This window comes from Diadema antillarum, unplaced genomic scaffold (assembly GCF_040938485.1).
Source record: "Diadema antillarum isolate AM-2024a unplaced genomic scaffold, OU_Dant_1.0 seq00000443_RagTag, whole genome shotgun sequence".
NCBI classification, from domain to species: Eukaryota; Metazoa; Echinodermata; class Echinoidea; order Diadematoida; family Diadematidae; genus Diadema; species Diadema antillarum.
This window is the reverse complement of record NW_027271418.1, coordinates 67,240-80,588: the sequence shown is the minus strand read 5'-3', so window position 1 is coordinate 80,588 and position 13,349 is coordinate 67,240. Positions and strand designations below refer to the sequence as shown.

Here is a 13,349-nt window from a genome sequence, read left to right as displayed (position 1 = left end):
AGCATGCACGCAATTGCACAGAGTCCACGCACAGGCGACGCGTCGCTCTTCACGTAAACCATGCCCGCGCCCAAGCCAGGGGAAATTGCGGCTGGTGATTGGCTTAGAGTAAACACATGACAAGGGAATTCTCAATTCCTATTGGCCTAGCCAAATGCGTTTAATTATGTATTCACTCGAAATTCACTCGGCTTAATTTTCACTCGGAATTCACTCGGCGAATAGGTTTCACACACATTTTACTCGTTACAAGAGTGAAATTCACTCGACAACGAGTGAAAGTCACTCTTAATCGAGTGAAATTTTATTCACTCCTTGCGAGGAGTGAATTATTCACTCGAAATTTTTTAGAGAGTAAGGTACTTTTCTGATCTAATTTGCGTCACTGCTACAAATGTTACAATAAAGATATATACACATAAATAATCCCTAAAGTGTCCACTTTCAGAATCCGGGCGCCCCAAGTTTGCTTCTTAAACAGTTTAAAAGTTATGGCAGATTTTGTGGAAAAATGCGTCGATTTTTGACCCGTTTTACGTGTTGTTATAGCGTTCGCGCGGAAGCGCGGCTTCGCAGATGACCGAAAGTTTTCAATATGTAAACAAGCTCGCACAAATTGATACATAGGCGCCTAACATTTGTGTTTGTGTGCATGGGGACGATCCGATGGTTCATACAACAAAAGGGTTTCGTACAATTATTTTTAACATTGTTAAACGTACTCTTCCACATTTACGTAGCATATAATGTGTCTTTATATTCATTTGGATTGTTATCTTGAGAATTGCTAAAAACCGTTATTATGAAAAAGTGGACCTTTCAGAATGGGGGGGGGGGGGGGGGGGGGGGTGCGTACGCACCCGACGCACCCCCCTGGCTACGGGCCTGACATTAAAGGCCTGCTGGAATGTCTGACGCCAGATTTTCCATTATACAGCTATTTTCCGAAATCGTGAAGTCAAGAGTTCTAAAGAATGGAGCTGTTTTGGAAAATCTTGACGTCACATACTAATAATGTATCATTCCAGGTCATTACAAATTTGGTGGTTGAACTATATCGTGTGACGCCAGCAGTTCCTGGACAATAAAATGGGCGGATTATTTGTTTTTAAATAATTGTTAGTTTTATTTTCCAAATGGGGGATCCGAGTGATCCGTCGGACCACACAATATTTCTGTATGTAACGAATATTATTATTTAGACCAGTAGGGAGACTCAGAATCCCTGGGTGCCATTGATAAAGCAGGATAGATAAAATGTCGGTGATAGTGTTGAGAAGAAAAGAATACAATTTCTGTCGTACTTAAATTGAATCTTCAGTATATTTTTTTTTATGTTTAAAATTACACAACTTTCTGCAAGAGTCAAAGTGAAATTCGATTCAAATACTTGAGGATGTTATGTTGTAGTTGGCATTAAAAGACAACCCACATGTTGGCACCATATTTTGATAAAAATAGTGAGCCTCTAAACCCTCCTGCAGCGACACTCTTGTATTTTTTTTGTTTGTGTGTTTATTTATTTAAGAAACCGATAAGCAACCAACCTTACCACTCGAAATTCTGAATTCTTTTACAGGTATGGCGTCCTCTATTGGGGGTGGGGTCATCGAACGGAATGATGGGTATTGCCATTGAAAGTAACGTTATACGATTTGTGCATGGGAAATACACACAACATCGCTGATATTGGAATATCCTATGTGATTATCCGTACCCTGCGCCGCGCCGTGGTAAGAATAGTGTGTGTGGGTCATGTATGCATCTTTCCACTGGAGTAAAGTTATTATGTGTGTGTATGGTTTCGCTGTGTGTGAGCGAGCTGGCAGCTCCGTACCGTAGGCCTAGGAGGAGTACCGCAGCGCAGCGACTGCATGCACGTACTATACGTACGTACGTAGTACGTGTGTGTGCAACCCATGCAGCTTGTTCGCCGAATGCACTTCTGCAACGGGGTATAGGAATCAACGGAGAATAACGGCGTCTTTCCGGTTAAATTTGTGATTTAGTCCTGCCGACCTGCCACTCATGGATTAATATATATATTTGGAATATTCGTAAGTATGATTTGTGCTTTTGAAGCACGAGTAGTAACGTCGGATTAATGTTACAGGACCAGTAACAGTTAGAATGTATCACCGATGATTGTTTCTTCCTAGGTTATGCTGCGACCACAGTCAGCGATTACCGATACGAAATACTTTATACACAGCCTTCCGCATTCCCTCCCATGGCCATGCATGGACTGTGTGATATGATACATTCAGTTTTTTGGTGTTGATAGATTGGCTTGGATCTATATGCAACAAGGTTTTGATTTTGTAAACTTGGTCCACTGTCCATTCGGAGGGTCAAGATTTCTTGGTTTATTCCCGATGCAGCTCAGATGAGACAGTGAGTGATGTACTGTAACGTTACAAGGGTTTGGAGATGCCGGCCCGGTGGTGATGATGGTGGAGGTCTCTGTTGATTGAGTCAAGTGGAGTGTGGTTTTAATACTTTGTGAGTTACTTAAAGCAATAAAAGTCTACCCTCATGCTCATCGTGATCATGTGGATTGAGTGGATGCAGCAATATTGCTATGGCTGATCCTACAGTAGTATAGTTATAGGCCTAAGTCACAATAAATGTTAGAGAAAGTTTGGGGAAAATTAGACAATTCATTCAATAGTTAGGAATCTTAATGTAAAGTGCAATGTGAATGTAGAAAGATAGACTCTGCGTAGTCAAGTACTGGATGAGAAGACATGCACAGCACAGTGTTACTATATCGTAATAATCGTATATCATGATGTCATACAAACTGTTAGTTCAATTTTTTTATTGTTAAAAGAAAATATAAAGAGAATTTCACAAAATGTTATTTTGTGAAAAAAAAGTACACATTTCCTCGAGTTGTCTCTAACGTATAAGGGTAATATTATCCCCCCTGTCTTCTAAAAGAGGTAGGCCCTAAGTCAAACGTTCTCTTCTGTACATAATGCTAGAAAAATGAAAATAGTATACAAATGAATGACTGCTATGAGGGGCACAGTTAAAATTATCACCGAGGGCCTACATAATTTTAACTGTACCCCGAATATCAAGCAGTCATTATTTGTTTTTTATATACCTCATATCTAGAATCCTCTCATCTGATTGGTTAAAAGGGGAGTCATGAAAATAACTGTGCCCTATTTTTGAGTTACTGTGACCGGGGCCCGGGCGCAGTTAGTAAATAGGTTTTAGAGACAGTCGCGACCCTGTACACATAGATCGCTCTATGTACGCACCAATGATACGACCGCCGCGCATTCGATCAGCGTGCTGTAAAAGAGACTAGCGGACTGGTTTGGAGACAGTCACAACCCCGTTACTTTGTTAAGGTACATGTAGTACACGTACACTGTATGTACACATAGAGGATCACTGTGTACGCACCAATGATACGACTGCCGCGCTGTCGATCAGCACTGATTACGAGTGCTGTAAAAGAGACTAGAATCTATATTTTCGGTATCTATATTTCGAAATCTATATTTTAGGTATATAAAACAAATAATGACTGCTTGATATTCGGGGTACAGTTAAAATTATGTAGGCCCTCGGTGATGTGAAAAGCATAACCATGCCCTCAGCTTCGCTTCGGGCATAGTTACGGTTTTCACATCACCTCGAGCCCATAATTTTAAATGTGCCCCTCATAGCAGTCATTATTTGTATAAGATACCGAAAATATAGATTCCGAAATATAGATACCGAAAATATAGATTCTAGTCTCTTTTACAACACTCGTAATCAATGCTGATCGACAGCGCGGCGGTCGTATCATTGGTGCGTACAGTGATGTGTACAGTGTACGTTACGTGTACTGCGGGGTTGCGATTGTCTCCAAACCAGTCCGCTAGTCTCTTTTACAGCACGCTGATTGAATGTGCGGCGGTTGTATCATTGGTGCGTACATATGAGCGATCTACGTGTATGGGGTCGCGACTGTCTCTAAAACCTATTTACTAACTGTGCCCGGGCCCCGGTCACAGTAACTCAAAAATAGGGCACAGTTATTTTCATGACTCCCCTTTTAACCAATCAGATGAGAGGATTTTAGAAATGAGGTATATAAAACTCTATGTTGAATTTCTTTTAAATATTTTCCTTGAGTATAGAAACTGCTAGACCATCTAATAGTAATATCGTTCGTGATATTGTGACATCACAAGCTGTTGGCAGTCTTCTCAGTCAGCAGACTGAGCAGAAACTTGAAATATGAATTTAACTTTTTAACATTTGAACGGATTGTCCGATTTTTCTTTTAAAGGGATGGTATAGAATCTAGGCCTAGAGTAGCTAGTAGTATTGGTCAGTTGAGATGAGGATTGGGTTTTTAACATTGGTGAGATAGATTCCCTACCAAGAAACCACTGTATGTAGTGTATGAAATATAAAGTACAGTCAAACCTGTCTATAGCGGCCACCCAAGGGATACGGAAAAAGTGGCCGTTATAGACAGGTGGCCGCTATAGACAGGTAATCCAACTTTGTGTGCATTGCCTACATGTACATGTATCATCGTTGTATACATGTACATTTATATGTGTACGTATGCACACGTGTGTATCATGCATAGAACAATGCCGGTGTTTATGAAATTGTTGCACAGTACACTAGATGTAGCATGTGCACAGTCATGAATTAGTGCGTTATTGTGACTGAATAAGTGATGAATGCAACGGTGGCGATCACTGAATGTTGCCCAGAAATGACTGGCACGGCTAAAAAGCAGAAAAACACCCTGAATTATCAGCTCGGCTACGGCTCCATCGGGTTTTTGGCCGCTATAGACAGGTTAAAATCTACCGCGGGAAACAAAATTTGTGGCCGCTGGCCGCGTTAGACAGGTGGCCGCTATACACAGGGTCTTTAACATGGCTTTTCTCTCGGGGGGATTTTTCAGTGGCCGCTATAGACAGGTGGCCGCTATAGAGAGGTGGCTGCTAAGGCAGGTTTGACTGTACTAGGAATTCAAGTTTATTAGATGGAAAATGGTTGTAGAAAGTAGGATGGCTGAGACATCCAAAAACAAAGTAAAACAAAGCGATCCTAATAAGGTGGGTCCCACTTTTTAATTTTATTAGGATTTCTCTGTTTTGGATATCTCGGCCATTACAAAACCGAATTTCATCAAATAAACATTGAATCCCTCTTGGAATTATACATGCTCTATTGCTCTCCAGATAGCAACATTATAGTGTACACTGTACCACCAGGCCATCCTTTTACCACACCCCATGATATCTTCACCCCTCAGATACTGATCTACATCGAATACAAATTTATGCACATTGCATGCATTGTATTGAATCACTCTGAAGTGTCCATGTTAACACTGTTGTCCATGTACATGTACAATGTACCATGATGTACGTAATTGCACATGGCCCCTCACACCTTGGTTTTGCCCCATTTGACCACTAATTGGACACATCTTTCTGACATTTGCTAAGTTCTGGCTTTTGTCCACTTTGGACTTAATAATACAGGCTGCCTGTCAATGTGACCAAAAAAATGAATAAAGTGGATCAGCCTATCAGGAGATAGTGTAGAGGCAGTATCTACACTTTGTACATTCTGTCTTGTGTGTTTACAATGTACATGTAGTCAGCCATAATGCCTGGCTATTGACATTTTTTCAGGGGGGGGGGGGGGAGGGTTGAATTACAATGTAGAACTTGGCAAATGTTGAAGTGAGAGATACTGTAACGTTAGTCCCATCTGTACCAGAAATAAATTCAGAAGTGAAAAATAAAGATTGTATCGAGAGGTTTAGGGTACAGTCATACCATACTGGTCGCTGTAATGCATGAACTACCAGTACAATTGTAGGCTTATATCAGAAAAACTTGGCAGCGAGAATGGATGTTATATGATGCATGCACTTGTACATAATACTGTAAAAGTGGATATTTTCGCGTGACTAATTTTTTTGTGCTTGGCCGGGTAAGAAGAGTTTCGCGTGTGTTAAATTCTGCGGAATCAAGATATCAAGTACTGGAACATTATTGAATATGGCAAGCAAAAACAATCGCGTGCTTTTATTTTCACGCTGGTTTGTGGTTGTGTGAAATGGGCGAAAATTTTGACACCGCAAAAATTTCAACTTATACAGTACCGGTAGTACAAATTACAAAAAAAAAAAAAAAATGTATGTACAGCTGTAGTTCCATCGGAACTACAATGTACAATGTATGTAGGACAAGGGGGATGGCAGCAGCCAGGCTGTGTTCCAGGTCAGTTTTTTGCCCCCTCTTAGTCTTTCCAGCTTTTATTATAGACTACATTGTATTCAGTGCCCTGTTTTTGGGTTATATGAGATTTCTATGCATTTAATTTAATAGTAATAATAAAGGACATAATGCGCAAAGTCTACTAATACTCTACTGCGCATTTATAGTCACAATTTATATCTAGTGTGGGATTTCAGCAGCTTGCACAAGTTTCTAGTACACAAATTTCCATTGCACATGTGCTGTAATCAGCTCTACTATGTTGGCCAGCTAGTGGTTCCCTGGAGTGATGTACAATATATACTGTTCCATGACATTTGCTCCTTATACATACAATTGAAAAAACAAACCAAAAACAAAAACAAAAAACTTTAACAACCACAAAATAGTATCCCAAAATAGCATTCAAGGAGAGGCAATAACCTATCACCAAAGTACCGGTAAACAAGACACTGTGCACAGAAATTTAATTGCAAGACACTAAACCTTGGAAGTTACATGAAGTGAGAATTGGATTGGAGTGAACATCCCATAGAGCCTGTTGCAGTTTGTATTCCAGTGTTGTCCAATGTACAAATATGTATTAATGTACAAAGTACATGTGTATACTGCATGTATGTAAAGAGCATGAGATGCAAACGTCTGTCTACTTTTTAATGAAATATGGGACTGAAGTCTGTCTGGATACACTACATTTGTGCGTTAGCACACACAGCCTATAGGCTATAGCCAATATAGGCCTATGTGTTGTACAGTAATATAAATGTGATCCACTTTTTTTGTGTGTGTGTCGCACCTTGTTTCTTATCTGATTCTGAACTCGAATTAGTGCTTGAAAAGAACAACAATAAAGTCATTGTACTGTGCCTTTGGCGTAGCGTTTGTAAAACACAGGGAAAGAAGCATTCTGGGGATCATTAGTGCTTCCCTGCAACACTTTCAAAGGGTCATTAAATAATCATAACATGGTACTTGGGTTTGCCTTGTACAGTCTGACATCTGTTATTGGAAAGGTACACTGTATTATATGTACAGTATGTTGGGACCAGCACCCGTCCAGATAAGCGATTTGACCAGATAAGGGAGAAAAAAAGTTTTATACATAACTGTATACCGGGTATTGGAATACAAATAGGTTCATTTTTAATAACTCATGATAATGAACTTTGTGAGGAACATTGTATGGGAATACACACATACATTGTATAATGTAGACCAATTTCTTATCATCATTACATTCTTCTGCACAAAGATAAACAGTGCATGTCAAGTTCAGTGAAATTAGACAAGCTCAAAAAATTAGTATTCTGAATATTGTATGTAAATGCAAAAGATCATCCTTTTCCTATGTTCAGTGAACATTTCTATTTCACAGTTACATTATGTACAGGCACGTTCTTCGCTTACATGTACATGGGATCTTGTTTGTGAATGGACAGTTGCCCTAGACTGACCATAATGACCTTGCTGGCCAATTTGCTGTGTGTTATTCAAGTCCCAGGTCTGGCCAAGTAGTTTCCTGTTTTTGTGGTGAAGTGCCAGACCAAAGTATGATCTACATGTATCGCCGTGTTCACCAACTTTCCCATGTTTGAAAAGTGTTTCAGTACCCACTATCAAAGTGTGTTTGCAAACGCCTTTCGGATTGTGTTTCTTGAGTTGTTGTCTTATCAACTCTGTCATTCAAGTTGACTGGGAGGTCTTGTCACTGTGCAGCTCCACTGCGCAGTTTGAGCCGAGGGATGGAGATGTGTACATTGTACATATTGTAGTTTAACAGCACTGGTTGGTACTGTAAACGTGGAAATTTTCGCGGTACATTAATTTTCGCGGATTTCGCGCTACGTTCGGCTAGCGCGAATTCAAAAACGCGCGAATATATCTTCACAATTTTCTATGCACATTTTGAACGGGATGAATTGTGTGCGCTTCATCGATGATACTGCTACGTAGTACAATGTACAGGCATGTTTACGCTGCTAGTACTGTGCGAAGAGACGATAGATTGCTGTGTACTGTAGCATGCAGTGTGCACCGCGCGCACCGATGCTACATTCCCCCGTGACTACGGTACTACAGTCACAGCTGTACTACGTATTTGAGTGCTTGTACTCGCAGTCGAGCCGCTCGCTACGTCGCTTGTCGTACGCTGGCATAGCAAGCTATGTAGCAGAGGCTTTGGATGAAAGCAGTGAATGTGTACTACAGTAAAGTAACCTGCTGCGGAGCGCGAATTTAAGAACCCGCGAATACGTTTTCGAGCCGCTCAGCGCGAAAAATTAATCGCGCGAAAATATTGACGTTTACAGTATGTGCAGGTCCTAATGTTTCTAAGCAACTTTGCTTTTATAACGGCATAGCGTTTCAACTCTGCAGTCCAGGTGTTTCTGGCTCATACACGTTTGTGATTGCACTTTTTTGGCATTTGATGTATCATGCGTTACCCGGGGTACTGTAGTACCCCAGGTTACCCCCGCGTTGTGTAGCGCCACCTCACGTCCACTCGAGGACAGCCGTAGAGAAATGCATGCACTGTGTGTGCGTGTACATACTCTAGTCACTCCCATGCCACTGCATGTTATACGATGCATGCATGGCACACTGTGCTAGCGATAGCATGTGCTTCAGTGCACTGCACTGTAGTGGCTAGCGCCGCTACAATTGTAGCTCCAGCACCAAAATAACTTCCACTTTTTGGCAACCCAGGGTACAACCTTCTTTAAAAAAATGAATAATTCTACAAAGTGGCTGATTTTCATTCTAGAGGTACCCTGGGATACCGTTTATGTTATCATTTCAGAATGCCGATATGCATTTCTACCCCTGTAATCAAAACAGCTTTGCATAATATCAACTGCTCAAAACTCCCTGAAAGTTGTTTGCAAACCTTAATTCTGCGCCTGAAGTGAGCTGATAAACACACCCTTAGAGTCCCCTGCTGTCTGGCTGTAGTCCCATTCACACGTACCAGTACCCAAAATTGTAAAAATGATTAAATTATGTAATGCAATGTGAAAATCATTCTTATGTGTAGACACACCTACAGACACTCACACAAATCAGTACATGTACAATGTATCTCTTGCAATCGTTATTACAATGTCAAAAGAAAATTGATCCACCTTGATACTTTGATACTTTTGGAAACCCTCATGATTATTGCCTCAAATGGTTTAGGGCAATTCCACGGTAACTAGGACACAGGTGCCAAAAATTCAAAATGATATTTGTTTCAAACACCATACATTTTCAGACAGTACTTGAGTTGAAGTTTTAAGAATCATTATGTTTTTCAATAAAAGAGGCCATTTTGATTTTCAAAATGGCTGCCAAAATATGCCTATAACTCAATGGTGAAAAGAGTGGATTGTGGCATAACTTACTCTCTGTATATCCACTTTATTAGTCCTCTAAACAACAATCTTTTATATGTATGCAGTTACCAGAGAAGTCTTTTACCACACGATAGAAAAAAAAGCTGGTTGCTTTAAAGAAATTGATAAAAACTTTTAATTACTTTGACAATGATGGATGTAACGTCAGTTACCAAAAACAAGGAATTTTTAACTTTATTCATCAAAGAAAGTGAGCTTTATGATGTAACTTGGGATTTCTAATGTATGCCCATATGCCTTCATTTCAATATCAGAAATAAGGATACTTGGCATACTGGAGAGTCCAAATGATCACTACAAAATGTGTAACGTCAGTTACCGAAACGTCATACACGAGTATGTAACGTCAGTTACCATGACAGTAATTATAACTGAGGCAAAATTTTTGACTCTTGGCCATTTCAATACATCTGGGAAGTCAACTTACAACAAAGAGCAGCAATCCCTTTCATAGGGAATGACGTCATTACCATGGTATGTCCATGAATATATTTTTTTCATTTTATTTTATTTCTAAATTTATTTATTCATTCATTTACCATGATTATCTTTTTTTTTTTTTTTGGGGGGGGGAAGGGGGCTTGAGCTTTCGATTTTTGATTCAGCACAAGTTTAAGGCTAAATCATCTGGAAGTTTAGTTTGCCACATGCAGTATATGCACTCAAATTAGTACATTCCCAGTCCTATGGGATGATAAAGCTACCAAAGTTTGTAGGCCTAATCAGTGACATGATTGTTTTTTATAGAAAAGGTGGTTAACGTGCAAACTTGTGCACAGCTTTATACCAACAGCTACAATCTTCACCAATGTTTGCTTTTGCCAGCATTTTTCTTTTTTTTTTCTGGAAACTTAGTGAAGTTTCTACCTCAAGGCAAATGCACAAACAGATATTTCTTCTCTTGCACTTAAATGTCTGGTGTAGTTAACATGGCGCATCTTGTATTATGGTACGTAAGGCATGTACTCATTACTGTTTGAAACTTGACACTGATGTTGCTCAAAGTGAGAGGGGATTCTAGGGTTTAAAAAAAAATTGTTCATACAGTGTGTATTTGTTGATTACTTTATTCTATTCATGCAGGGATATTTTGTAATACAATACATGATAATTATGAACAGGAAGATTTTTTTTTTTTTTTTATATTGATCTTAGAATTCTTTCGTTGCAAAGTTCGATTTCTTGGTATCTGGAATGTATTTGCAAGCCGTGATATATCAGTGTAAAGGAAAAGAAAACCAGTTCAATTACTTCAAGCAAGGAATAGTGTAAACCAATAATGCTCTTTTGACCAAAAAAGCATTTATTTTTCTTCTTCACAGAGAAATATTAAAAGTGCTACACTTTTCATTTAGATTGATGATGGAGACCTTTTTTTTATTTATGGCCCTAACAATGCCTTGAAGGAGAAGGAGTAAAATAAAGAAAAGGAGAAGAAATATATCACAATAGATTTCATACATATTTATGCATATAATGAGTTGATAAGTGTGTTTTCCCCATGACCTGAAATATATTTTGATTTTTTGATTTTTTTTTCAAGCAAAAAAATATCCATGTTTTGTGTAAAGGTATTATGGGCGGAGCACTCTAGATATAGAAAATTTCCTGTTCATTAAATAAAAAAAAAAAAAAAAACCCTTAGTCATGTCAATTATGCATGTATTTATACTTGGAACTGCTTAATCTATTAATGGCTCTGTGTAATCATAAATGTTGAATTAGAATTCAATCTTAAGACAAATGTCAAGAAATATCCTCTTGTGCATTTACTTTATTTTTGCCCAACTGTGTTATGGCATGGGGGGGGGGGGGGGGGGGGGGTGCCCCCTAAGGACCCAACCCATTTGTGTCTTTAGATTTTGTTTTAATTTGTTGCTAAGTACAAAATTGTAGTTGCATGGGATTGATACTGGTATACTGCAGCAGTATAATAACCTGTTAAAGAAATTAGTTCTCTGTAAACCCCATGGCAAAGTATGTGTAACGTCAGTTACTGACATGTTTACCTTTAAGTTTTCATAGAACACAAAGAAAATGGACTAATGTTTCATCTCATTTGTGTATTTATGACTGATGAACCAAGGTATGACTCCATATCAAACAAATCATTCTGAATGGTCAGAATTATGAAAAATCACAAAGCTATTCCCGATCATGATTTTGCATGTGTAAACCCTATGGCAAATGTAAGCGTAACGTCAGTTACGTAACGTCAGTTACCGTCATGCCTTCACTGAAACTTGCATGGTGCTAAAAGGAGACAACTAAAGTGCACATTATTTTGCACACCTGTTCCTAAGAACCTAAGTGTATTGCCATATTAAACACATAAAGGTTAAAAGTCAGGGACATGAGATATTTCCATTTAAATCTACACCATAAATTCCCATGTCCTTTTTCCGTAACGTCAGTTACCGACACATTTTCACTTGCTATTGTGATAAGAAATGCAGTTTGAGAGAAAAACTTTCCACCTATTTCTTCATTCTCATGAACTCATTCATCAATGCTAATTGCAAGCCCCAGGTGCTTTCATTCACAAAACTACAAGGTAAACAATTTCATGAAAATCCTTACGCGTAACGTCAGTTACCGTGGAATTGCCCTTTATTGCATTTGGATATTACCATACAACTGTAATATATTCTGGAGCATTTTCAAGATACTTTGCAACATTTCAGAGGCCATTTTATTTTTTTTCTACCAAAGTGATTCATATTGTATTGATCTTGAAAGAGCCACACTCTTGTTTGTGATGCATGACCCCTTATCTTGACAACCTGTGAAAAAGAAAACCCAGGCATTTTTCACATTGTACAGTGCAGTTCCGTGATAGTGAACACGATTATTATGAAATTTTGGATACAACAAAGTAAAATTCAGTGACCAAATCAATTAGATATTTGTACACTTTGTTTGTATGGATGTAGGTATAACAAAATTTCAATTTGATAAAACAAAACTGCTGGTCCAGAAGACCTTGCTAGCAGGAGTTGCACCCTACAATACAGTACAATATGACTGAACTCTTTTTGACAGCCATTCATGTACACATACGTGGCATACTCTCCCTTGAAAATCAGGAGTGTATCTGTGAATAGGGACCTCAACAGGGTAGGCCTACACGAATACTTGGGTGTTTGTTTGCTTGGATCTGAGCGTCGTTTTCTCAAGAAGCAGCCTGTGATGAATGGGGATTTTTCTGTTTGTAAGGGCTGAGCGCTATGCCTGATCATTTGTGATAGAGAGGCACAGTACAGGTGTGTTGTGCCTGGTACTCATGCTACTTAAAGGGACTGTACAGTACTGGTTGAGGTGAGGTTTTAGCTTTTAAAAATGCTTTGCGAGATATCAGGAACCACTCTATCATATGTCAAAGAGCATACAATTCTAAGGGAAATTGAAAGTTTATTTGATGAAAATTGGTTTGAAATGACTGAGATATCCTATACACAAACAAGGTGAAACAAAGAGATCGTAATAAAGGTTGTGGCCTGTTGCATCTTATTATTATCGCTTTTTTGGATATCTCCGCCATTTGAAAACCAATTTTCATTAAATGAATGTTGAATCCTTCTTAAAATTATATTCTCTTTCATATTTCATTTAGAGGTTTCTCATTATCTCACTTAGGAATGTTATAAACCTGAATCCCCACCTCAACCAGTACTGTACAGTCCCTTTAAAG

General features: G+C 38.9%; 1 long non-coding RNA gene across 1 annotated transcript in view; it reads left to right on the top strand.

Moving 5' to 3' along the window:
• The first annotated feature begins 1,940 nt into the window (after window positions 1–1,940).
• LOC139732696 (uncharacterized) overlaps window positions 1,941–13,349 on the top strand; it is a 74,485-nt gene continuing 63,076 nt past the window's right edge. Inside the window, exon 1 of the long non-coding RNA XR_011711041.1 lies at window positions 1,941–2,057. This is a non-coding gene — a long non-coding RNA (uncharacterized lncRNA). The remainder of the gene's footprint in view (window positions 2,058–13,349) is intronic.